This window comes from Staurois parvus, unplaced genomic scaffold (assembly GCF_062004578.1).
Source record: "Staurois parvus isolate SC_StPar_1 unplaced genomic scaffold, SC_StPar_1.0 ptg000294l, whole genome shotgun sequence".
Classification (NCBI taxonomy): Eukaryota; Metazoa; Chordata; class Amphibia; order Anura; family Ranidae; genus Staurois; species Staurois parvus.
In genome coordinates this window covers 1,133,546-1,159,611 of record NW_028318090.1, presented here as the reverse complement: position 1 = coordinate 1,159,611, position 26,066 = coordinate 1,133,546, and positions in this window count along the sequence as shown.

The window sequence follows — 26,066 nt, the reverse complement described above, 5'->3', positions numbered from 1 at the left end:
TGCCACTGAGGTCTGATAGCAAACTAGGTGCCCTGCCACTAGGATTTAGGGGCCATCTAAGTGTGCTACAGGATGTCAAAAGACAAACTGATGTACAGGACTTTGGGACCAAAGGGGGGCGCAAGACTTCTGGAGCAGAAACAGGGTGCTAAGTCTTTGAAACAGAGGTGGAGTGCATAACTTCAGGAATGGAGATAGGGTGAAAAGTCTTTGGAGCAAAGTCAATGTGCAAAACCACTGAAGCAGCAACAAGGTGCAAGGCTTCTGAAATAGCTAGACTTTTGGAGCAGACTCAGGGTACATGAATTCAGAAGTAGAAATGGGATGCTTGGCTTCTGGTGCTGAGATGGGGTGCAAAGTATTTGGAGCAGAGTTGGGGCAAGGCTTCTGGAGAAGCCTTAAGTAGTTTTGTAGCAGAGTCAGGGAGCAGAGCAGCTTTGAGAAATGGTCAAAAACACCTCTTGGCTGAATGAGCAAGTTTGTCCAAAGGATAAATATTATATTTTATAAAGAGTGGCTGCAGTCACAGCAACAGCTGATACAGTAGAGGATTGGCTGAAGACTAGCACAGAGACAGACAGGACTGAAACAGCTGGTACAGAAATGGACTGGACTAGAACAACTGTCATGGAGTCAGGCTGGACTGAAATGGCTGGCACAGGGAAAGGCTGGAATGGAGCTGGTGGCAGAGAGACAGGCTGGACTGATCTGGGGCACAGGTTGGCAGGTGATCACACTGGTGTGTGGTTGGAAGGCAAGCTAATTGGTTGAAGACTGGCAATGATACAGGCTTAATAGAGGTGAATGGTGAGAAAGACTTGTCAGAGGTTGGCACAGTAACATGCTGAACTAAAGCGGGAACAAGTTTGGAGAGGATGGAGACTGAATGTGGCAGAGGATCTTGCTGATCAGTGGCTGAGGCTGTGGCAGTGACTGAATAGTGTGGGTTGGAAAAAACTTTTGCTTCTTTTTTTGGTTTGGTCACTAACTACTACTGGTAATTGCTATGAAACTGATTAGGCTGTTTTGTTTGTGGGAGAATTGGAACATCAGTGGGAATCTGAGAGTGCATGGTACCAGTGGCTGGATAGGGTATCTGAGGGACTGCCATAGGTAATGGGGTTTTGTATAGAAAATTCAAGTGACCAGTGACGGGGCTGTACAACTAGTGTGAACAGGAACAGGTTGTAAAGTAGGGTATTGATATATGGTTGGCAGTAAGGCGTGGTTGTTATGGGTGATGGAGATGTAGACATTTGGGCAGAATTGTATCCAGAGAAAGGAATGTATAAGTGTAGATGTGTGGCCGTCATGTCTGACCAGGTTTGGAGTAGAGTTCGAACAAAATTAAACTTACAATTCCCCTGTCTAACAAGAGCATGTACAGTGTTAATACAATCCAGTAGGGCCTCTCGTGAATATACAAAATAGCATTCATAGAAAAAAGAATCTTCCAATTATCACACCAGAGACACTACCTGAGACACTGTAAAGAGGAGTGAAAAATCATCACCACTAGCATTACCTCTAGAGTTACCAGACAAAGCCAGCTCAGACCAGATCTAAATCCGTGGCTGAATTTCATCATATGTAATACATCCCTGATCAACAAAGCAATGAGCCAAACAAAGTATTCCAGCAACTGCTTACTGGTTTGGTCCTGAAATATCTGACGGTTATATTCCCTTTCTTCCTTCCCTAGCAACATATAATAAAAGACATTATTTAGATGCATCTTGATAGAGGATTCCTACAACAAAACAACTTGTGAATGCCAGCAAACTATTCACAGGTCCCCCGCGTAGCCAGCCTGGTCATTTGGCCTCAGTACTATATCAGGATAACATGTGTTGGTATCCAACAGTGCTAGTGTGACCAGTAGGGATTAGCTTCAAGTTTGTGTTCAATATGAGTTGTTCCCCAGCTTGTTCGCAATTTGTGGAATGAGCTAACAAGCTATGTCATCAGGAAACCAGAAACAAATCTAAATTAAAAAATACAATGATTATAAACACAAGAACACAAGTGACTTTAACCTAAATACAACAACCTATAAACGACCCAGTGAACATGCGTGCAAAGTGGAAACTATCTTACTACCTATGTACATAGTTCAAAGTAACAGACAGCAAGACATATCAGGAATGGGGATCAGTTCAGGTAGCAGGTTCATGGAATAACAGATTTAGAGCATGTAAGTACACAGCTAAACTACCAAGTCACTGTTTGACATCTAAAGTGGGGCTAAATACTCTCCCAACAGACAGCATTAAGTGGCGACTAATTGCTGGGATTTGCTGACTGCTTAGAAAAACAAGCATTTGGACATTGGAACTACACCATTCAAGTATTGGGTGTTCTAGTTACTGAAAACTGACAACTATTCTCCTCCCCGGCAAAACTGAATCATTTTTCCTTGTTCCCATGCCACTCTGTTAAGCTTCTAGAACTTGTGAGAAATATTCAGCATTTTTAGGTATTGGTGAACATGCTACCTAATCCTCCTCTTACATGTAACAACGCAAGGTGCCTTGTGATTGGTCTAGTGCTATCACATGGGGCCAGAGAAAGAGTTCGTAACCCTGTGTAGACTCCAACACTTACAATTAAGACCAGGTTCACCCTGATGTGGTGCGGGAAACGCTGCAAATCTTGTGTGCATTTCCTGCACCTCATTGAGATTGCATGGTGTTCATGCAATCTGGTGCGGGTGTCAATGTTAAATTAATGACACCATGACACAGATAGCAAAACGTTATGCGATTGCCAGAATTTGCATCGCATGGGTGAGAACACCCATGCAATGAGATTCAAGCACAGGTAAAAAAAAAGGGTCCTGCGCCCTCTTGGTGCGGATGTGATGCAATTTAAGCCATACTAAACGTGTGGCTCATATTGCACCGCACAGACATTGCATGTATTTCGCACAGGAATGCGGTGCGATTCCTGTGTAAATTAAATGTGGTGTCCCACACGGCATTAGTGTAAACCCAGTCTTAAGGGCTTTCTTTTCCAAAACTGTGGATTTAGGTTAAACTTTTGTCCTGCCCTACATTGACATGTAGATTAAACGAATCCTATCATACAATATAATATTGGGGATAGTGTTAGCCAGAACTACAGAAGGAAAATATTTGGGGTTCTCACTTCAGATCATTTCAAAAGCAGCAAAAAGCATGGGCAGGCAGTGGGGAAAGCAAAAGGAATTATGGGGTTCATGCTAGAGGGAATGTATAAAGGTAACAGTGGAAAGTATTATTTTAACCACCCCACTTACCAGCTGTTTTAGCGAAATGGCCAGTGGAGGTGCTTTTTCCTCTGATGGTTATATTCCCTTTCTTTCTTTGCTAGCAAAACATAAGACATCATTACCAGACATGGTAGTGAAATAGCCAGTGTCTCTTACTGAATACCCTGGGGTGTCAGCTTTCCCAAAAGGGGTCATTTTGTGGATGTTTCTTCTGTCCTGGCACTCCACAACCCCTACAAATGTGATAGTCTGAAAATCAAATTTGTAATCTATATCCCTTACCAGAGAAGCTAGGACTAGCAGAATGTGTTTGGGGTGTAATTATAAGTATACGCATGCTGTGTGTTTGAAATATCTTACTAAAATCACAACTGTGTGGGAAAAGTTTAATTACTTTGTTCATTTTATTAAAAAAATGTGGCACAAAATGAGATCTTACAAATACTTTCCATGCCTCTTACCAAACACATTGGGCTGTCTTCTTTACAAAAAGGGATCATTTTTGCTGTGGTCATACTGTTCTGGTATTTTAGGGTCTCAAGAAATGCAATAAACAGTCAAAACTCCAGGGTTCAAAAAATGTCACAAATATAGTTTGTATACTCTATAACTTTAACACAGGCTAAATAATATATACTGTACCTTTTGCTTTTTTTTTTTTCTTACCAAGAAGATATACACCATATTGCCAAAAGTATTGGTACGCCTGTCTTTACACGCACGTGAACTTTAATGGCATCCCAGTCTTAGTCCATAGGGTTCAATATTGTGGTGGCCCAACTTTTGCAGCTATAACAGCTTCAACTCTTCTGGGAAGGCTATCCACAAGATTTAGGAGTGTGTCTATGGGAATGTTTGACCATTCTTCCAGAAGTTCATTTGTGAGGTCAGGCACTGATGTTGGATGAGAAGGCCTGGCTCGCAGTCTCCGCTCTAATTCATCCCAAATGTGTTCTATCAGGTTGAGGTCAGGACTCTGTGCAGGCCAGTCAAGTTCCTCCACCCCAAACTCACTCATCTATGTCTTTATGGACCTTGCTTTGTGCACTGGTGTGCAGTCATGTTGGAACAGGAAGGGGCCATCCCCAAACTGTTCCCACAAAGTTGGGAGCATGAAATTGTCCAAATGATGCCTTAACCCCTTTGCGCCGACATCACACAAATATGCGGCCTCACAGAGCTGGGATTTTTTCTGTGGGGCCATATATTTGTGTACCTGTCTTAGTGCTGGGAGCGTGCCGCACAGCGTTCTAACATTTGGGACCCAGGAATACCGATTCCAGGTCACATGATCACTTTGATAGCTTCTGATTGGCTATCACAGTGATCAGTCACTGTACAGCCCAACCCCTCTTGTTTCTTTTTTCTCTCTCTGAATGGAGGAGAGAGATTCATTGTATCTCTCTCTCCTTGCAGAGAGAAAAAAACACAAAAAACTGTTTCTAAAAAAAAGATAAATAAATAGACAAATAAATAATAAAATAAAACATAAAGAAAAAATACCTAGATCAAGGCTTAATCTAGCTCAGTGCCAGGGTTAGTGTTTGGGTCAAATGTCAGGGTCAAAGGTCAGGATTTTTTTTTTTTAATTGTATCAGTGTCAGTTAGTGTCAGTGTGTTTTAGGTAAAAAAAAAGCAAAAAACAAAATGTGCACCATTGTTTCTGGGCTGTACTGTGGGTACAAACAACAAATAACATACTCATATATAGTATCACTGTGATCATCAAGAGCTGGAAAAGTTATTTTGGGTTGCTCTTTGGTGGTAGGTTATGGTAGTAACAACAAACACACAGGTAAATTTAAAAAAATTGTTTTTTTTTACTATTTTGGGCCAGTTTTCCTTTAATAATAAAAAAGAATCAAGAGATATCCATTACCATTTACCACCAAATGAAAGCCCAATTTGTCCTGAAAAAAACAAGGTATAATTCACCTGGATGTACAAAGTAGTTGTGATGATATGGATGGTTTTACAAACACATGTCAAAGTTGCAAAATTGTGCTTAGGCGTGAAGGGGTTAAGATTTCCCTTCACTGGAACTAAGGGGCGAAGCCCAGCCCCTTAAAAACAACCCCACACCATAATCCCCCCTCCACCAAACTTTACACTTGGCACAATGCAGTCAGGCAGGTACTGTTCTCCTGGCAACCACCAAACCCAGACACGTCCATAGGATTGTCAGATAGAGAAGCGTCATTCATCACTCCAGAGAACATGCTGTAGAGTCCAGTGGTGGCGTGCTTTACACCGCTGCATCCGACACTTTGGATTGCACTTGGTGATGTAAGGCTTGGATGCAGCTGCTCGGCCATGGAAACCCATTCCATGAAGCTCTCTACGCACTGTTGTTTTGCCACACAAAGTTTGAAGGTCTTTAGCTGGTGACTTCTCTTCACTGTGCAGCATGCACTGACCCCGCTCTGTCATATTACATGGCCTACCACTTGGTGGCTGACTTGCTGTTGTTCCCAGTTTCTTCCACTTTGTTATATTTCCACTAACAGTTGACCATGGAATATTTAGTAGTAAGGAAATTTCACAGATGGACTTATTGCACAGGTGGCAACCTATCACGGTACCACACTTGAATTCACTGAGCTCCTGAGAGTGACCCATTCTTTCACAAATGTTTGTAGAAGCAGTCTGCATGCCTAGGGGCTTGATTTTATACACCTGTGGCCATGGAGGTGATTGGAACATCTGAATCCAATGATTTGGAGGGGTGTCCAAATACTTTTGGCAATATAGTGTATTTTGGCCTACTTTTACGAAATTTATGAACACTGTTTATTTTTTATGTTTGGTAATGACAGAAAGTAAGGAATATATTTTTAATGTTGGGTATTTTTTTCTTTTGTAGTAAATGCCACCAAGAGAAAGTGCTGTCTGTCTCAAAAATTATATAAAATTAATTTTTGTGCAGTGTTACATGATTAAGTAGTTGTTAGCTAAACTATCACAGAGTTAAAAACTGAAAAACATCCTAGAAAAGAATGGGGTATAGCATGAGATGGTTAAAGAAAGAGTAGATGCTTGGAACATACATCAAGCAAAGGTAGGGAGCCAATCAATATTAAGTTTATTTAAACATGCCTGGAATACACATGGGTGTATCCTCTCATAAAAAATATTTAGAAAAGGCAGACATGACAGACCACTTGGTCTTTATCTGCCATCAGTTATCTGTGTTTCTATATCTAAACATTGTTCAAAATGTTCCAAAGGAATACATTAGCAGTCACAGCAGGAACATTTTTGCTTTACATTTCATTCTAAGGACCACTGCTGTCCCAGCCACCCCTCTAGGTAAACTCTCAAAGCTGGGTTCAGTCCAGAAGCAGCGCATGAACTTCTGTATCCACTCATAACACTTTAGATCCATGATTTTCTTTGATTAAGGTAAAACTTTGGGAACATAAGTTTGATTTATGAGCCTTTAATCTTTTTTACTGTTATATTTTCAGAGATTATATTGCACTAAATAATAACTTTTTTGCTTTAACATACTGTATATACACCTTAAAAAAAGCAGCACAGCTGTTTAGCCATTAGCACTTCTGCCTTGCAGCACTGGGGTCAGGGCACCATCTTCATGGAAGTTGTCTCTTCTCCCTGGGATATCCTCCGGGTACTCTGGTTTCTCTCCCACACTCCAAGGAAATGCTAGTAAATAAATTGGACTTGGTCTAAAATGGCCCTAGTATGTGTATGTATGTGTATGTATGTGTGCAGGGTAGGGACCTTAGATTGCAAGCTTATTGAGGGCAGGGACTGATGTGAATGTACAATGCATAAATATCAACACCTCTAATAAATCAATAAACGTTATCTGATCTGCGTACAATGAAGGTAAGCACTGTAAAACTCAATTAAAGAGTTTAATCTCAAAGCAGAGCTCATTGTGGAGTGGTGAAAGCTGATTGGAGAAAAGGGACACACTCCCCTTCACACAGCACACAGGAATAGAGCAAGCTGAGGCTGTCAATCACAAGCTGTGTGCTGGAGCTCTCTCCACTGTCACCTTTTTTCTGTTGATGTTGGAAAAATTTGTCAGAAATGACTCATGCTGATAGTAGAGGAACGAGGCAGCAGACAGAGATGGCACTTAGTGCTCTGAATTGAGACAAATACAGGTCAAACTCGAAAAATTAGAATATCGTGCAAAAGTTCATTTATTTCAGTAATGCAACTTAAAAGGTGAAACTAATATAGGAGATAGACTCATTACATGCAAAGCAAGATAGTTCAAGCTGTGATTTGTCATAATTGTGATGATTATGGCTTACAGCTCATGAAATTTTCCAGCAGGACTTGGCACCTGCCCACACTGCCAAAAGCACCAAAACCTGGTTCAATGACCGTGGGATTACTGTGCTTGATTGGCCAGCAAACTCGCCTGACCTGAACCCCATAGAGAATCTATGGGGCATTGCCAAGAGAAAGATGAGAGACATGAGACCAAACAATGCAGAAGACCTGAAGGCCGCTATTGAAGCATTCTGGTCTTCCATAACTTCTCAGCAGTGCCACAGGCTGATAGCTTCCATGCCACGCCACATTGAGGCAGTAATTGCTGCTGCAAAAGGGGCCCAATGCCCTATGCATGCAATACATATGCATGCTTATACTTTTCAGAGGTCTGATATTGTTCTATGTACAATCTTTGTTTTATTAATTGCATGTAATATTCTAATTTTCTGAGATTGTGGATTTGGGGTTTTCATGAGCTGTAAGCCATAATCATCACAATTATGACAAATCACAGCTTGAACTATCTTGCTTTGCATGTAATGAGTCTATCTCATATATTAGTTTCACCTTTTAAGTTGCATTACTGAAATAAATGAACTTTTGCACGATATTCAAATTTTTCGAGTTTCACCTGTACACACTACAGAGGGATGTGAGAAAGAAGAGGATCTGGAATCTGCTGCACGTCTTAAACTTTTATTTATACTTCCATAAAAACATCACATACAGCATCAGGAACAATGAAAAGGTAACGCGTTTCACACTTAGGACTAGTGCTTATGAGTAAGCGTTAGTCCTAAAAGTGAAACGCGTACACTTTTCATGTCATTGTTCCCGACACTGTATGTAATGTTTTTTATGGAAGTATAAATAAAAGTGAAAGAAGTGCAGCAGATTCCAGATCCTCTTCTTTTCTGTGCCATTATAGACGAGCTGTGTATGCATCTTCATCCATAGTGGTGAGTGGAAGATTGACACTACTCACCTGGAGCAGCTTTGGTTGATGTATGTTTCTACAGAGGGATATGCTTTGTTCATATTTCAAGTCTGAGGTTTACAACCAGTTTACCTGTTTATGGGTATGCTGTCACCATGTGGTCATTGTTTAATTATACTGAATTTTCCGTGTATCCTCCCTCTTATATGATGTAACTTCCTTCTTTCCTCATTGTGAGTTCCTGTATTGTTCTTGCAAAAAGCACATTGAGTCTTGGAAAGAAATATTCCTTTTGGCCTTCAAACACTGCAAGTGCCAGCATTTACAACATCATATTGTTTGCCTCAACCCTTCTGTATGTAATAATGATATTCATGGATGTCAAGTGTTTGGTGAGTTCAACTATCTGATGAGGATTGTCTTCTGTGGTTGTCTGTTACATTCAGGCCAGGTATACAGGTCTGGGGAAGGGATAAGCCACAATTAGGCCCCATGTACACATGAACTCCCCTAGACGTTGAGCTCTCCTGGCAGCAGAAAAACACTAAACGCGACTAAATTGCACGTAAACGTGGTACCGTGTTTAGCCACATTTTACGCTTGGACGTTTATTAATTTGATTGGCCAGAGAATTTTCCAATGACATAAATAAACACCAAAGTGCTAAATGCAGCTAGTGTTTAGATGTGTTTAGACATGTTTAGATGCGTTTTTACCATGTTTAGCATTTATTTGGCCAAATCGTTCCTCTCCTGAACACGATTCTTCTGTGTTCAGAGGAGGAATGTTTAACTGCTCCTAAACTCTGCTGCTCCTAAACTCTGGTAAAAGCTTATCTCTACATGGACACATAGGCTTTTATTGAGTTGAGTTCAGAGGCTTTGGCAAAAAAAACGCCAAAAGCGCCTAAACTCACGTTTGATTGTACATCTATGCGCAAACAAGCAGTGAAATGTCATTTTCCATACCTCTGTTGTCCTCCTTTCAACATCTGAAATGCAGATAGTGATTTGTACTGTACAGTTGCCAGAATCTGGCCTTACATAGACATTTGTCCAGCAGATCGATCACAGACATGAGAAAACGTTCTCTACGGTTGACCTTTAGCAAATGTCTGACACTCTTACAAATGAGAGGAAAGAGATTACACAACTATCATGCCTCATTAACAATGCTGATTTGTTGTGTTTATTTGATGTGTCAGTGAAAAAACATGAGCATTTTATTGATAAATGATAAATGGTTTAACAAACAAAGGCAGGCTGTGAGAATTGCTTTGTTGTATTGTGCAATTCAAACGCATAAATATTTACCTTTAACTGTTCCTATACCATTGCCTAACTATTGTACAGTGATAACATTTTTTCAGTTGTTTTTGTAAAGCATAACTTCTAGACAAATCAGGTCATTTACAATCCATTACTTGCCTTGGGTTTTCTTAGGATAGCCAACCTTTTCTCTAGTTGTGTGACTTTAAAGAGGACTTGGCTCTATGCTGTACTTAACCCTTTCGTCGCCTGAGCAGTTTTTTTGCACATTTTATTTTAGACCTGAAGATTACTTCAAGCCCCCAAAACGTTATTATTTTTCTGAAAGCAGAGACCCTGGAGAATAAAGTAGTGGTAGTACCAATTTTTATGTTACACAATATTAGCGCAATGGTTTATCAAGTACACATTTTTAGCTAAAATATTCTCAAGTTCATTTTAGAGAACACAAATTCAATATGTTACCCACTGCTTTGCTGAAACATAAAAGATGAGGTTGTGACAGGTAAATAAATACCCAAAATGTCAAGACTTAAAATTGCGATTGCCCATGAAACAGCAGCAAACTTTGGAACCCTCAATTTTCCATAGGCAATGGTTTATAAGCCCCTGAAGTTCATTGGGTAAAGGTAAAAAAAATGTGCATCTACTATTTTTGGTTTGGGGAGCCTGAAAAGCATGGCATCGGCGATCAGCAGATTGCCGATGCCATACAGGACTCCTGCAGACCTGTCAGTGTATCTGTGTGCATGTACCTCGAATCAATTAACTATCACAGCACCCAACAGCCGACAGCCACAAAGGCCGTTGGAACTTGTCGTTCTCCCAGTCACAGAATACTGTGAATGAGTGATGTGGCTGGTGAATGAGTGACGTGACAGCTAGCGGGAGAAGAAGATCAAAACGGGGGATCCGAGGGGAGTGGGGTGTGGTCCTTTTGTAATATATTACATGGTACACCCTGAATCCACTTCTGGACCAGCAACATACCCGCATGTCACTGGACTATTGGTGGTTATACCGGAGTGATGTCTGTAGCTGCCGGCATCCCTCCAGTACCAGTTTTTAGAGTCAGTGGTCTGCTAACTAGAGTCAGTGGAACAGCTAACTAGCCGCTTGATTGCTTGTACAAACAGTGGTAGGGGATGTCCCCCCTCATCCCGCCACCTCGCTCTGCTCTCTCCAGATCTCCCATCTCACTGGGAGTCCCGCGTGATCAGTCATCACCTCCACCAGCTGGCCAGACAGCCAAACAAAGCAGGAATTGGCTTTGATTAGCTCTTCTTTATTGTAAACCGGAAGCAATGACCTGACATCACTTACGGTTTACTCTGAAACTTTCAACGCCATTTTTAAAAATCTGAAAGCATTCAAAAACACAGATCTTGGTGTTTTGAATGCTTTCAAGTGAAAAGGAGGGATTTGGGGTCTTTTAGACCCCAGATCCCTCCATAAAAAATACCTGTCATGTTTCTATTGCTGTCAATTAAAAAAGAAAAAAGTGTTAAAAAAGAAATAATTAAAAATTAAAAAAAAAATTAAAGTGCCCCCGCCCCCTCCACCCATGCTTGTACGCAAAGGCATCAGTCCCGCACACGCACGCAAACAGCAATCGTCCCAAACATATGTGAGGTATCGCCACGATCGTCAGATCATGGGCAGTAATTCTCGCTCTAGACCTCCACTGTAGATCTAAAGTGGTAACCTGTAAATGCTTTTAACATGTCACCTATGAATAGTAAAATTTACGTTGTTTGTTGCCTTTATAATGTTAAAGCGTGACAGGTTTGGTATCTATTTATTCAGTGTAATATCATCTTTTATATTTTTACAAAACAATGGGTTATGTATTGTGTTTTTTTGCAATACAATTCAAAAAAGTTTATTTTTCCCTAAAAGTGTAATTGTGTTTGAAAAACCACTGCACAAATACTGTGTGACATAAAATGCAAAAACCACCAATTTATTCTCTAGGGCCTCTGCTTTAAAAATATATAATGTTTGGGGGTTCTAAGAAATTTTTTCACGAAAACAATACTGATTTTAAAATGTAAACAAAAAGTGCCAGAAATGGCTTAGGGCTGAAGTGGATAAGGGTGTAAAATGTAACATGTTACAAAAGGTGATATGTGCACAATCAGCTTTTTTTGTACATAGGCACCTCTAATGCATGTATTTACGTTCATATGTGTGTGTATGTGGGGGTGTGCATACTGTAAGTGCTTGGATGTAACTTTCGGATTTTTACACTTTTTTCACTAACTTTTTTTTTTTTATATTTTATTGTTGTGGCAGGTTCTCTTTAATGAGACATCACTCTTGATGTCTCACCTGCCCTCCAATGTAGATAGTGGCGCACAGACTACTGTACAGCCGCAGAGTGCTTCTGCCTACTTGCCAGATTTACACACTATGCGTGTACACCCCTCTCCCCCCTCTGCTGCTGACCTATGACATACATTGGTGGTAGCAGAAAGATTTTCAACAGCAGATCACTGATATTAGGCTATGTTCACACTAGATTTGTTAGCAGGCGTTAGACAGGCATTTGGGAAGTGTTTTTAATGCTCCTCAAATGCCTATGAAAATTCTACACATGGCAGCACACAGTGCTGTTCACACTGAAGTGTTAGCGTCACGTCGCGGCAAAATTGACGCCTGATGTCCAGTCAGGAGGAGTTGAAGCCTCCCATTCAAGTCTATGGTGACACTCCTTAAATGCCTGGCAGGTGTTTGTGGGGCGTTTGTGAGGCGGTTGCAGAGCGTTAATACCATTAAACTTCATTGTAGGCATTTGTGGTGCGGTTTTAACGCTTGGCAAAAGTCTCAAAAACGCTCACAGGGCATTTGGGGAGCATTTGAGGAGCATTAAAAATGCTTTCCAAATGCCTGTCTAATGCCTGTCAAACATTATAGGGGTGTTTGGCAAGCGTTAGAAATTAGTCAAGTGGGAACGAGCCGTTAGTGATCTATTGCTGACTGCAATCTGCCAGCAATAGATCATCATAGCAGTGATCTGCTGCTGTAGGGAGAGGTTAGACAGAGCTGCAACAGTTCTGCCTGATTTTCCATACTGATTCACATGGTAACCATTTGTTTTTATTAAACCCGATTTGTTAAAAATCTTTGTGCAGCCAAACTGGATGCACAAAAAATTTGTCTTCAGATTTGCCTGCACAACATTTGCAGCTGATTCAACAATTAGTTTTAGATGTTAAAGTGGGTATCCAAAGCCCAATTCCAGGAAAGTTTTAAAAATCTACCCTTCCAGTGCTTGTTTACTCTATTATCAAAGGATTGAGGAGAAGGCTGGAGGTTCCCTCCAGCACTGTGACCGACTTCATTGCAGTGCAATGCTCATACTAATAGAATGAGAGAACCGAGAGATCAGCTTGTAAGTGGGACTTATGATTGCCTGGGTTTTAGGTTCAAACTGAGCAAGTTCCTCCCTTCTACTTGGATAGGATAATTACCCACCTGTTGTAGGGTTACCTCTTCACCGTATTGTGTCAAACTGCTGGCCTTAGGACCTCTTGACATCTCTGGCCGCAGGCTTTAATATTTATGAAAAAAAGGAATGTTCACACATAAAATGCATTTTCTGTGCAGAATGCAAGCAAATGTTTAAAGCCATGTTCTCTTTACACCTCCATTCCTAGGGAGCACCTCACAATTGGCATTACTTCCCCATGTATATTAACCTCCCTAGCGGTATTCCTGAGTGTAGCTCGGGGTAAAATGTCAGTACCAAAAGCGGTAACCCTGAGCTTCACTCGGGCTTACCATGCGGCTTTGTATAGGGAGTCCCTGCAGGGCTTACCTTATCCTTGGCTCCCGAGATGTGTCCCCTGCAGCGTCCCCGGCCATCTCCTCCGGCCAATACCGGCATCCGGCTCCTGTGTTCCAGTCCCTGTGACGTCAGGACGTACGGGCGCTGGCGGGAAATTTGAACATTTTAAAAAAATTTCATTTTTTTCAAAACGATTTTACATAGTAAAACATTGCTGTTTCAACCCATTTCACATACATTTTGTCCCGAGTGCTTTGTCCTGTCCCCGTCTGTATTTTGACTGTTCTTTCTGCCTGGAAACTTAGAAAAGTCCATGGCGTCCAAAAAGTGTCCCTTTAGGTCAAAAGCGGGTTTAGATCAGCTAGAGAACAGCGATAGTAAATCAGAACCACTTGCAGAATTGAGTGATAATGATTCGTGGAGAAATTCGTCATCAGACACTGAAAACAATTTTGCGACTTTGCTCAGCGATGTGCGAACTTGGCGCTATATTTTAAATTTCAGTGTTTTTGGTTTGATTATATTATTGAATTAAATGTATTATTATATTATTATTATTTTTTTATGATTATTTATTAAATTATAATTTATGATTTTGTGTTTCAAATTTTATCATACCCTGGACGTTTAATAGACTTGTTCGGACAGATTTCAGTGAGTTTTTCCTAAATATTACAGCCTACAATAAAAAAACTACATATTTCCATGCAAAATAATGGCACCGCTTTCAGCACCAAAAATCTGAAATAATCAGACCGCCAGGGAGGTTAAGTCCATAGCATTATGGTTCCTTCGCCATTTCCCACAGCTGAGGGTCAGAGAGATCAAGGTGCTTCCTATAGTATACCAGTCTCTTGCCAATATCCACTCTATGGCTCTGCCCAGCCAGTCACACTCCCAGGTGGCACATATAGTACTTCCCCACTACTAACAAATGCTGTTCCACCTCACCTGGGACTTCAGTCCTGCAAATAGCTCTTTAGAACAATACTGCAGGAGACTACTTCTTAGCAGCTCTGGGGTATCTCATTCCCATACCCCATATACCCTGAGGCCCCTCCCACACTGACATTTATATGGGCATTGACTACCCCCATGACATCACTAGAGGATTAACTTCTCTAATAGGGGAGCTTACACCTATTCACAGCTTTCCCATTTCATATTATAATGGGAACAGAGTCATCTAGCGGCAGGCAAGCTAACTTTACTTGCCAACAAACTCACCAGTCTGCTGCTTTTCCTTTCACTGACTAATCGCATGGTGGGGTTGGGGATAAGACCTGTAAGTGAAAGAGAACCTGAAGCAAAAAAATATCAGGTCCCCCCCGCCAGACAGGGTTGTGTTTTGTGTCAGAGCTGGGTAAATCTCAAAACTGGATGGATAGCTCTCATATATATATTTATCTGTTTGCTGGGAGATCAGCTCTAACAGATGCAATGTTTTGTGCAGTTTAGTAAATCAAGCCATGTTTCCGTATCATAGCATTAGAGCATTGGTTAGAAGAGCCACTAGTCTGTTCAGTGTTTTCTATTTAACAAGTTATATGTTTTCAGTAGATATAAAAGACTGTATAAAATACAAAAGTGTACGAATACCGAATTAGTTGTTGTCACCGTGCAGTGTCCGCTGCCTTCAGTTGTCAATGTATGAGCTGGAGTTGAATGAGCAAGACTCATGCAGAATGTAAAGTCGGTGTGCACTGTGGTTTTTACTGTCTTAGCAAAGAATGCTATAGAATGACTGAACAGGATACTCCGCAGTCCAACAAGGAAGGTCAACCCACTCAGTATTAAGTAAATGTTTTGCATTAGACTGCAGTATATTTTGATGTACTCTAGGGATATATTTCTATCATAAAATGGGTCATTGGAAAAACAAACTGTCTGTGGGCTCCAGGATTTTCAGAATTCTGGTTGTAATTCATTGGAATATCTATTTACTTTCTAATTCATTTTGACATTTTAGATTTTCATTGCTTTATCAGACTTTTGCAGGGATTTGCACAAGCGAGTTATTATTAGGAATACAGCTGAACAAAAGCTTTTTGGATGAAATCAGTAAACCCCTAGTATACAAAGTGACTTAATAAACTAGGAAAGAGGCAGCAGCAATAGTGTAGTACCCTCTAGCAGCCAATCAGAACTTGCTCCCACCTGAATAAAGCAATGTGATTGGTCACTTTAAGCAACTGAGATTTGTACTTCATTATTGCTCCTTGTGCTGTATACAAAATGAATTATTTGAGAGATTAATTATTAAACAATAAGTAAAATATACTGTATCCTTATATTATACCAAAATTCCCAAAACGCATGCAAACACTTTCACCCCAAAAAGTGTAATAATCTGATCAAAAATATGCCTAAAATACAATCCCACAGTGTCCAAATTATCCCAAAAAAATAAATAAAATAACCCAATCCAAAATATTAGAAATGTCCTCCAAAATAAATATAGTCACTCAAAATTCAAAAAAACGTCCATAAGTTCAAAAAACCTTCATGTTGCAAAACAACCTCCAAAGTGATTTTTGGGACCATAGAACCTCAGAAAAAAAGAAGAAAAAAATTCACACAACTTGAATATAAACACATTTTGCTTTCAACAAAAAAACACTCGTGATCACTAATAGTGCCAAAAGTGAACAATCGTGTCAGTGGAACAATCTCGTGAACCAAAAAAAACAAAACAGTGAAAGCTAGTGGAAAAATGTGTACACTTCTAAAGTGTGCAATTAAATACCCTTACCAAATGCCAAAAACACATATGTAGTGTTCTATCAAAGAGATCCTCACAACCACGTAGACAAACTCTTTCCTGAACACCATGCTCCAACAACGATGCCCATCAAATATATGGAGTAAAAATTAGTGTAAATCTGCATATAATCATAAGTAAATACTTTATTACATGCTTACATTATCCTTCATCTTTCAAATTGTCATCAAATCAGAATTAGTAGCAGCCAGACCTCTGGAGATCCTCTGAGACACCTCTCATGTGTATATTCTCGGACTTTCCAGGATCCAAAATGGCCGCTTGGTTACTTCAGGTTCCGCTGTGCGTCACTGCCCTTGACGCGTTTCGTCATTGGACTTAGTCATAAGAGATCTCTTATAACACTGACACGATTGTTCACTTTTGACACTATTAGTGATCATGAGTGTTTTTGTGTTGAAAGCACATGTGTTTATTCTCAAGTTGTTGAAGATAATGCACTATGTGAGTTTTTTCTTCTGTTTTTCTGATGTTCTATGGTCCCACAAATCACTTTGGAGGTTGTTTTGCAACATGAAGGTTTTTTGAACTTATGGACATATTTTTGAATTTTGAGTGACTATATTTATTTTGGAGGACATTTCTAATATTTTGGATTGGGTTATTTTATTTATTTTTTTGGATAATTTGGACACTGTGGGATTGTATTTTATGCATATTTTTGATCTAATTATTAAATAACATTGGGGAACTGGAGAAAGTACAGAGAAGGGCAACCAAACTGATACGAGGCATGGAGGAGATCAGCTATGAGGAAAGATTAGAGGAACTGAATTTATTCTCTCTTGAGAAGAGGAGATTAAGGGGGGATATGATCAACATGTATAAATACATCAGTGGTTCATATAGTGAACTCGGTGTAGAGCTATTCACCCTGAGGTCATCACAGAGGACAAGGGGGCACTCTTTACGTCTGGAGGAAAAGAAATGTAATCTCCAAACACGGAAAGGTTTCTTCACAGTAAGAGCTGTGAAAATGTGGAATAGACTCCCTCAAGAGTTGGTTCTGGCCAGTTCAGTGGATTGCTTCAAAAAAGACCTGGATTCTTTCCTAGATACACAGAATATAACTGGATACTAACATTTATAGGTAAAGTTGATCCAGGGAATTTACGATTGCCTCTCGGTGGATCAGGAAAGATTTTTTTTTCCCTGTAGGAGCAAATTGGATCATGCTTTGCTGAGTTTTTTTGCCTTCCTCTGGATCAACTGTGGGTATAGGATTATAACTTTTTTTTTTTTTTTTAATGGTTGAACTGGATGGACTTGTCTTTTTTCAGCCAGACTAACTATGTAACTATGTAATTTTTACGGTCAATATCCAGTACAATTTTAGGCAGAATTCAGATGTTTCCTTTCAGATTGCACTATTTTTTAAATGTATTGCCCAGTAGTGAAAAAAACATTAAAAAGGACCTTTGCTCTTTTACTTAAAGAGGAGCTCCAGTCATATTTGTGTTTATTAAAAGTCAGCTGCTACAAAAACTGTGGCTGCTGACTGATAATAGACACTTACCTGTCCCAGGACCCAGCGATGTGCTCACCCAAGCTGTTCTTTCCACCAGTCTTCTGTCCCATGCACCAGCATCTCAGCTGTGGGAACCCGGCTGTGACGGCATGCGGCTTCACAGCTGCACATGTGCAAGCCATGCTGCACTTTATTATGAATGGTCGTGCAGTTCTGGAACTTGTGACGTGTCCCAGAAGACTGGGGGGAGGAGAACTTCTGCTCGGATTGCCTAGGCCTGTTACAACCTGGTACACTCCCCCCCCCCTAAAAAAAAGTGCCAGAGGAGGGGGGAAGTGGGCCTTAAACCCGAATTTCTTCTTTTGGGTGGAACTCCGATTTAACCAGCTCAGCTCTTTGGATGAACTACATATGTCGAAAGAGTGAACCTTTATTCGCAAGTGCATGGCTTGGATGTAATACAGAGTAAAAAGGCGGGCTCAGCAGTGCTCAGCAGTGCTCAGACAGAGCATAGACTCCTGTATCCTTTCCGAAGTCTCCTGTATCCTGTCTGCTTTCTCCTGTACCCTGTCCGCAGACTCCTGTATCTTGTCCGCAGACTCCTGTATCCTGTCCACAGTCTCCTTTATCCTGTCCGCAATCTCCTGTATCCTGTCCGCATACTCCTGTATCCTGTCCGCAATCTCCTGTATCCTGTCCATAGACTCCTGTATCCTTTCCGAAGTCTCCTGTATCCTGTCTGCTTTCTCCTGTATCCTGTCCGCAATCTCCTGTATCCTGTCCGCAGTCTCCTGTATCCTGTCCGCAGACTCCTGTATCCTGTCCACAGTGTCCTGTATCCTGTCTGTAGTTTCCTGTATCCTGTCCGCATACTCCTGTATCCTGTCTGCAGTTTCTTGTATCCTGTCTGCAGACTCCTGTATCCTGTCTGCAGTTTCCTATATCCTGTCCGCAGACTCCTGTATCCTGTCTACAGTTTCTTGTATCCTGTCTGCAGTTTCCTGTATCCTGTCCGCAGTCTCCTGTATCCTGTCTGCAGTTTCCTGTATCCTGTCCGCAGTTTCCTGTATCCTGTCCGCAGTTTCCTGTATCCTGTCCGCAGTTTCCTGTATCCTGTCCGCATACTCCTGTATCCTGTCCGCAGTCTCCTGTATCCTGTCCGCAGTCTCCTGTATCCTGTCCGCAGTTTCCTGTATCCTGTCCGCAGTCTCCTGTATCCTGTCCGCAGACTCCTGTATCCTATCTGCAGACTCCTGTATCCTGAATGATGGCAGTCACTGGTAAAGGACGTTAAGCCGCTGAAAAGCCTCTTTGTCCTTAATTTGGCCGGCCATGTTCTCGTTGCAATGTGGACATTCACCTAGGACCTCTCAGACCGCCAAGCAACGTTGCCTTGGCTTTTCAGCGGCTTAACTTCCTTTACCAGTGAGTGCCGTCATTCACAGACCCTGCTTTAAAGGTGACCCCAGATGGTCATACACTTCAAGGACCCCTGAGCATCCTTTCAGATGTGATCAGAAGGTGTAGGAACCTGACCTGACCTGGGAGCAGATGACCTGATTGATACCTGATGAGACAGGCTATATCTCAAATGCGTGTATTTACGCACTTCTGGTGAGTGCGCAATATATTTAAATTGGATTTATCATCTGCCACCCCGGACCAGATTTCCATGCACGAGTATTGTGATCATACTAGATCCTCACGTGGGCTGTTTTATTTGGGACATTTATTCACCACGCTCACCATTTGGTGACATCATTTTTTGCACTTAATTTTGCACTTAATTTTGCACTTTGTGTTTTATGTGATTCAATACGCATTATTTTGCACATTATGTCTTAGCGCTGCACCTTTATATTGAAATACCCTTTGGAAGGTTTTATTTGGTTGCCTTTTTGGTGTGCTAGCAGCTGTTTTCTTTGTAGGTAGCGCTCGCTTATTTTTCTTTTATCCTATCTCCTGTACTAGTTTCTGACCAACTCCTGAGGCAGAGCCTAAAGAAGAAGGAGTGGTGTTTACAGATTAAGGGGTGGATCTTAAAAAGGAAGAGGTGGGATAAATTTAAATAGGGGGGCACCCGATTTTAGTCTTGCCTAGGGCATCACAAAACCATAATACACCACTTGATTAAGAGCTGGCATGATGGTGTGGACAAATGATAAGACTGACCATTATTCTGTATGATCCAGGGTGAGACAGACCTGCAAAATGCCTACAAGCCATTATCTGTTAATGCTCAACTCCATACCCCTCCCCCCACTCCTTGCACCCTTTCTCCTCACAATCCTCCAGGATCATACATTAAACACTTCCAGCTTATCTAATTTAAACCCTGACAATCACATCGCATTATGAGTGGGATCCATATCACAACATGAACTCCATTCTATGCTGCACTGAAGACCACCCTCTATATCAGGATCTCCAAACTATGGTCCAAGAGCCACATCTAACCCACTACAAGATTATATCTGGCCCAAAACAACTCTGATGTGTTGGGGGACTTCTGGTATAAAGTGTGTGGGGGGGGGGTTGTGGCTCTGATGTGATAGAGCAGCTTCTGATGTGAAGGAGGGAGCTCTGATGTGAAGGGGGTTTCAGATGTAAAAGGAGGGGATTCTGAGGCAATGGGAGGCTTCTGATTTGAAAGTGATATTTGATGTGAAAGAGGGACTCTGATGGAAGGTGGACTCTGATGTAATGAGGGAGCTTCTGATGTGAAAGGTGGACTCCAATGTGACGTGGGGGCTTCTGATGTGAAAAGGGGGGACAGATTTTTTTTGCTCGATGACTATTTGTAAACTATATAATATGGGTGTCATACTGAAAAGATACCCTTCTTTATGTCATCCTGTGAGCCCAGGCTGCTTGATGACACATCCCCATGGAACATGTCCAAGCCAGACTGATCTCAAAGGAAGTGGCTTGGGTGTTATTCAGCCCGGAAGAGAAGCTGCAGCAACACGTCACAGTGGAGAGTCTTCAGGAGGAAGTACCAGGTAGAAAATGAGTATTGCAGCAAAAACTGCGCTTCTTATACTTACATATATTGACTAAATTAATTTGTATCTATTTATTAAAATTGGAGATGGTCTTTAAAGGTATAACTACTCTTTAAGGAAATGTTTCACTTAATTAATTTACTGGAGATGGGCTTTATAGGTATAACTACTCTTTAAAGAAGTGTTTCACTTAATTACTTTATAGAATTAAAGGATAAATGTACTACAACCAGCAGGATGAGCATTTCCATGCTGTCACTCGCTATAAGTAAGAGAAAAAATTGTATATTGTGTGTATTTATATTTCTAAGACTTGCCAGATTGGCTAGTACAGGCAAGACCTCTTATGTAGCAAGTGATCACAGTTGTGAAAATTTTATGAGAAGAACACTCACACTTATGAAGAATGTCAGATTCTCCTCCAGAACTTCTGGATGATTATTCTACCCCAGCAAAACAGATGATCCCAAGTTCATATTCCTACTGGAATTCTAAGCTATGGGCGTAGAATATGATCTGTGAGTGGTTTCAATTATGTGTGTTATTGGAGCGTGAAAAATAAGCGACTGTTACAATACTGAATCTCATTGCCCTTGTCTTCCAAGATTGTGACATTCCTGGTTTTGCATAATTTTTTTTTCTGAGTTGTAATGTATGCAGCAAGTGTCACTAGATGTCATTGAGGCCCTTTCAGTTTTCAAGGCTCAGTTTATTTGCACCTGGAAATCTTCTCCTTGAAAGTTATGGACATGAATATACACTGAAGAACTGGAAGGATTGTAATATTTGCCATTAATTCGAGATTGTTTGTTTTGTCTTTTGTGGGGTTTTTTTTCCATTCCTGCACTTCATTTCTCTTCATTTCTTGGATTTCACTGTTTTACAGTGTACAAAAGTTAATTCTGAATAATTATACTTTGTATTCAATATGCCATTCTAGCAGCAGAAATGGACGCAGTTAAGATTAGAAAAGGCCCTCATAAAAAGAAACACTTTGCTTCTTCTTTGGTGCCTATCACTGTTTCTTATATTTGCATACATCTTGTCATGGTACCACATGGGCAAATGTCTATAGTAGGAGCTCCAAAGGGCACAAATAGGCATCTATTTCTAAAAACATTTCTGGATAAAATTCACAAGCGTTCGCCCAATCCACATGAATTATGACCGTATTTTGCTTAAGACCTCATTCCATGGGCTTACTTATACATACAACTGTGCAAAGGGTCATCTTCAGCCCCCTGGGATGCACAGATGTTCTATGCAGGGGCATGCAGGCAGCCTGTTGAAATCAATCACAATGTTTTCAGCTGCATAGACCTTCATGGACCTCCATGTGCATCCCAAAATGTATATCCATGCAGCTCTGATACACAGGTAAGGACATGGACAGGCTGTGATCTGATCTGAACATTGGATCCACACAGATGTACATGTGTGCATGTGGAGATCCGTGCAGGTCCATGCAGCTGGAAACCTGTCATTGCTATCAACAGGCTGTCTGCACGTCCCTGCATGGAACACCTGTGGCTCCCTGGTGGCTAAAGATGACCCTTTACATGGGCGTACAGACTGGTACATTCATGTTAATGAGGCCTAATACATTAATTTCCTATAATATAGGAAATAGTTATCTTGGGAGAAATACTGCATTATGGCCACTAAAAGGAACTGGTGATCATAGGAAATAAATATATTATTAAAAATATGGTCAGAATGTGTGATGGCTGGGTGAATGCCTGTGACATTAGTCCTGCAAATCTTCTAAAATAGACCTCATTTTGTTCCAAAAATCCTACTGTACCTCTGTTCACTGCTACATCTCACCATTCACTGTCCATTCACTTGCTGTGCCCCCATGTGTATTATCAGCATGACTGGTTTAATAGTGTGTGTTATCAGATTATAGAGACCCAAATGGCAAAGTCCATAATTTAAAATGTATGTTTGGCTAAAAAAAACAACAAAACATATTCAGTACATTTCTCTAATAACTGCACATTTCCCTATGCTTTAAAAAGTTACCATTACAGAAAATCCCTGTTGATCCTGCTAGAAATCCTGTGAGCTCCTAACTTCTGATGGGGAGCTGACAGTGCTGCCTCTTCTGCTCTGAAATCCCAAGTTTAAAAAGCATGAATATAAAAAGGAACCATGGAATGACATTTCAATTATAGGAAAGCAAGCACTTGACCCAGCCTGTAGGAGCTACTGAAATTTTTTGTGATAGATATCCTTTAACCCTAAGGGAACCTTCACTTACATGTCATGGCAACATAAGAATACGGGGGAGGTTTACTAAAACTGGAGCACTCGGAATCTGGTGCAGCTGTTCATGATAACCAATGAGCTTCTAACTTCAGCTTGTTCAATTTAGGTTTGACAATAATACTTAAAAGCTGATTGGTTTCTATGCAGAGCTGCACCAGATTTTTCATGCTCCAATTTTAGTAAATGACACCTTTAGTGTAAGGAGCGTTGCAATGCCATTCATTGTGATCACCATTCAAATACACAGACATTGCATGGACAACAGAGGGCAATGCACACCACAAGGCACATAAAATGCTTTCTGGTGTACCACAAGAAATCACAGTAGTCTGATTTGGACTTAAACCCTAAGCAGACCTTCACTCTCTTCAATAATCGCCCCCTCCACCTTCCCCATCCCTACTGTTCAACCAGACATTTACACTTTTTTTATTTAAATACCTTTTTTGTAGGACCTGGCCCTGCACTTATTGCGCATGCACTGCGGTGTGTCATCAGGGGGGCAGCTGCATACACTAGAAAGAGACAGCCTACTCCCTAATAATGTAAGAAGAGAAGTTGGCAAAGCAGGATCCAGCCTGCAGCAGTGGAGTGGTGGATTACACAAGACAATATTGGATTCACTGGGTGTGAGGACAACCCAGTGGTCAAAATAAAAGAAATTATGGGGGGAGTTAAGTTCTACTTTAACCTAATGCATAATTCTGTAAACTCCAACACAGAAATAGATATGTGTAAACACACGCATCCTACTAACAATCTTTGTTTTTTAGCCTTACTTCCAATTTCTTGATATAAGATATTCTTGTTCCTTCTTTAGTGTGTACCTACCTCTATCTAAAGCACCTAGTGTTTCTCCTCTGCTATCTGCATGAGCCAATTCTGACAGTCTATGAAGACACCAGACAATCCTTGATGAAAGCCCCCTCCTCTCCTCCATCACACAGCAGGTGATTGACAGCTTCAGTTGTGCATGTTTCCCTGTGAAAGAGTGTGTGTGTGTGTGTGTGTGTGTGTGTGTGTGTGTGTTGGGGGGGTTTCCATTCCCTCAACTCAGGTCTCAGATTACACTTAGCTCTCTGCTCTATGCTGTGCAGTGTGTGACATCAGGTCTCTACCCCCTGCCTTCTGAAGCTCAGAAATGCTATGTAAATTCTGTACTTTGAATAGCTGTAGAGGAGAGAGGGCTGCAGATAAACTGGTAAGGTTTATGTAGGAGGATTTGTTTAATCTCTTTGTATTACGAGAGGCTATTTACTTCGGGAGCTATATATTGTATAAGTGTTTACAATCGCTTTTAATATGACTGCACAGTTCAAAAGGGACCAGAGTTAAACCTAGTGCACTCAGTAATCAGCCCTCAATGAAAGACCTAATCAGACATGCTCTCTTACTTATATTCCAATACAAGGCTGCATAGGGCGACTCATGCTGAGGGGTAGGATTGTCATTCAGCTATGATAGCACAGAAAATGTGAATGGACTGGCAGGAAACAGCATTTTGATTGAGAAAAATATATTTTTAAGCATTTTCAAGCAAAAATCAGTCTTAAAACTTATGTATCACCGACGCCCGCAAGGGCCACTGTATCTGTGCCCAGGGTTCCTTCCACAATAATAACAATGCAGCCAAACACACAATTGCAGTCACTCTTGAGGCTCATTAACCAGTCTAGGGGTATGCTTTATTTGATGCTTTATTGAAATGTTGAACTTGGACAGACAGAGGGTGACTGTAGGATACTCCAGAAGCTCCTAGCTAAAAACTGAGGACACTAATCTTCCTCTTAGAACTGAGAACACGATTCCTTGCTTGCAGTAAATATTGGACTGAGCTTTTAAAGAACCCTATAGCACAGTAGCTAAATGGTTAGCATTTCTGCCTGGCAGCCGTTGGTTCAATCCCCAACCACAGCGATACCTTCCTGGAGTTTACAAGCTCTCCCTGTGCCTGCGTGGGTTTCCTGCCACACTCCAAAAGCATGCCGGTAGGTTAATTGGCTCCTGTCTGACTCTAGTATATGTATGAATGTGAGTTAGGGACCTTAGATTTTGCGCTCCTTGAGAGTTAAGGACTGATGTGAATGTATAATATGCAAAGTGCTGCATAAATTGATGGTGCTATATAAGTACCTGTAATAAACAATATTCCCTTTAGGTAGAACTGACATAGGCTGCTTCTATTGCAAGAGGTAAAGTAGCAGCACACAGTTTCAAAGATCTCTCACACACGTCTCTACTCACTAAAAGTCCTTGAATAAATGGTGGCCTCCTTCCAATATCTTCCAGCCTCCTTCCAATATTTTACGGACTCCTTTTCAAGTTATACCAGACCAGATCTCCAAGGAAAACAATCTCCTTGGTCAGCTTCCACAAAGTAACTGTAAAATAGTTCCCGCAGGGCTGGGACATTGATGAGCAGCAGAAAGCAGAAAAACAGGCTGGCTGCCCAGGAGGGCAGCATGCTCTCCAGGCTGGACTTCCCCCTCCAGGAAAAAATGTGATTGCTCTAAGTCTCAGGCTATTTATACTCTTTTTCTAGCAGCCACTGATGTATGTTTTCATCAAGATTGGCTAAGATGGTATAAATATTCATGCTGCACATTGCCATCACTCACACCTATGTTTCAGAACCTGCTAAAGAGTTCTAACAAGACAGGAAAAGAGCAAACAAACAAACAACCTGTGAGACATAGAACAAACTTAACCAATCACATGCTGCTGCACTGACTACAGTGAGCCAGAACTAAATTTACCTAACACAGGAATCTCGGCCACACTAATTACAGTGAGGCAAACTACATTTACCTAACAAACACAGCTGCACTGAAAACAGTGAGCCAGAACTAAATCTATCTTATCCTAGCACCTATCTAGGAGGCCGCAACACATACTGTAGCATGTAAATTTTTAGGCTTCAAATTGGCATTAAAGAAACACTTAACCCTATCCATAACCTTAACCTAACTGCTAACCTAATGTGTAACACAACATAACCATCGCTAAATTACTCCTGATCACTGCACCAAAATGGTTTTGAT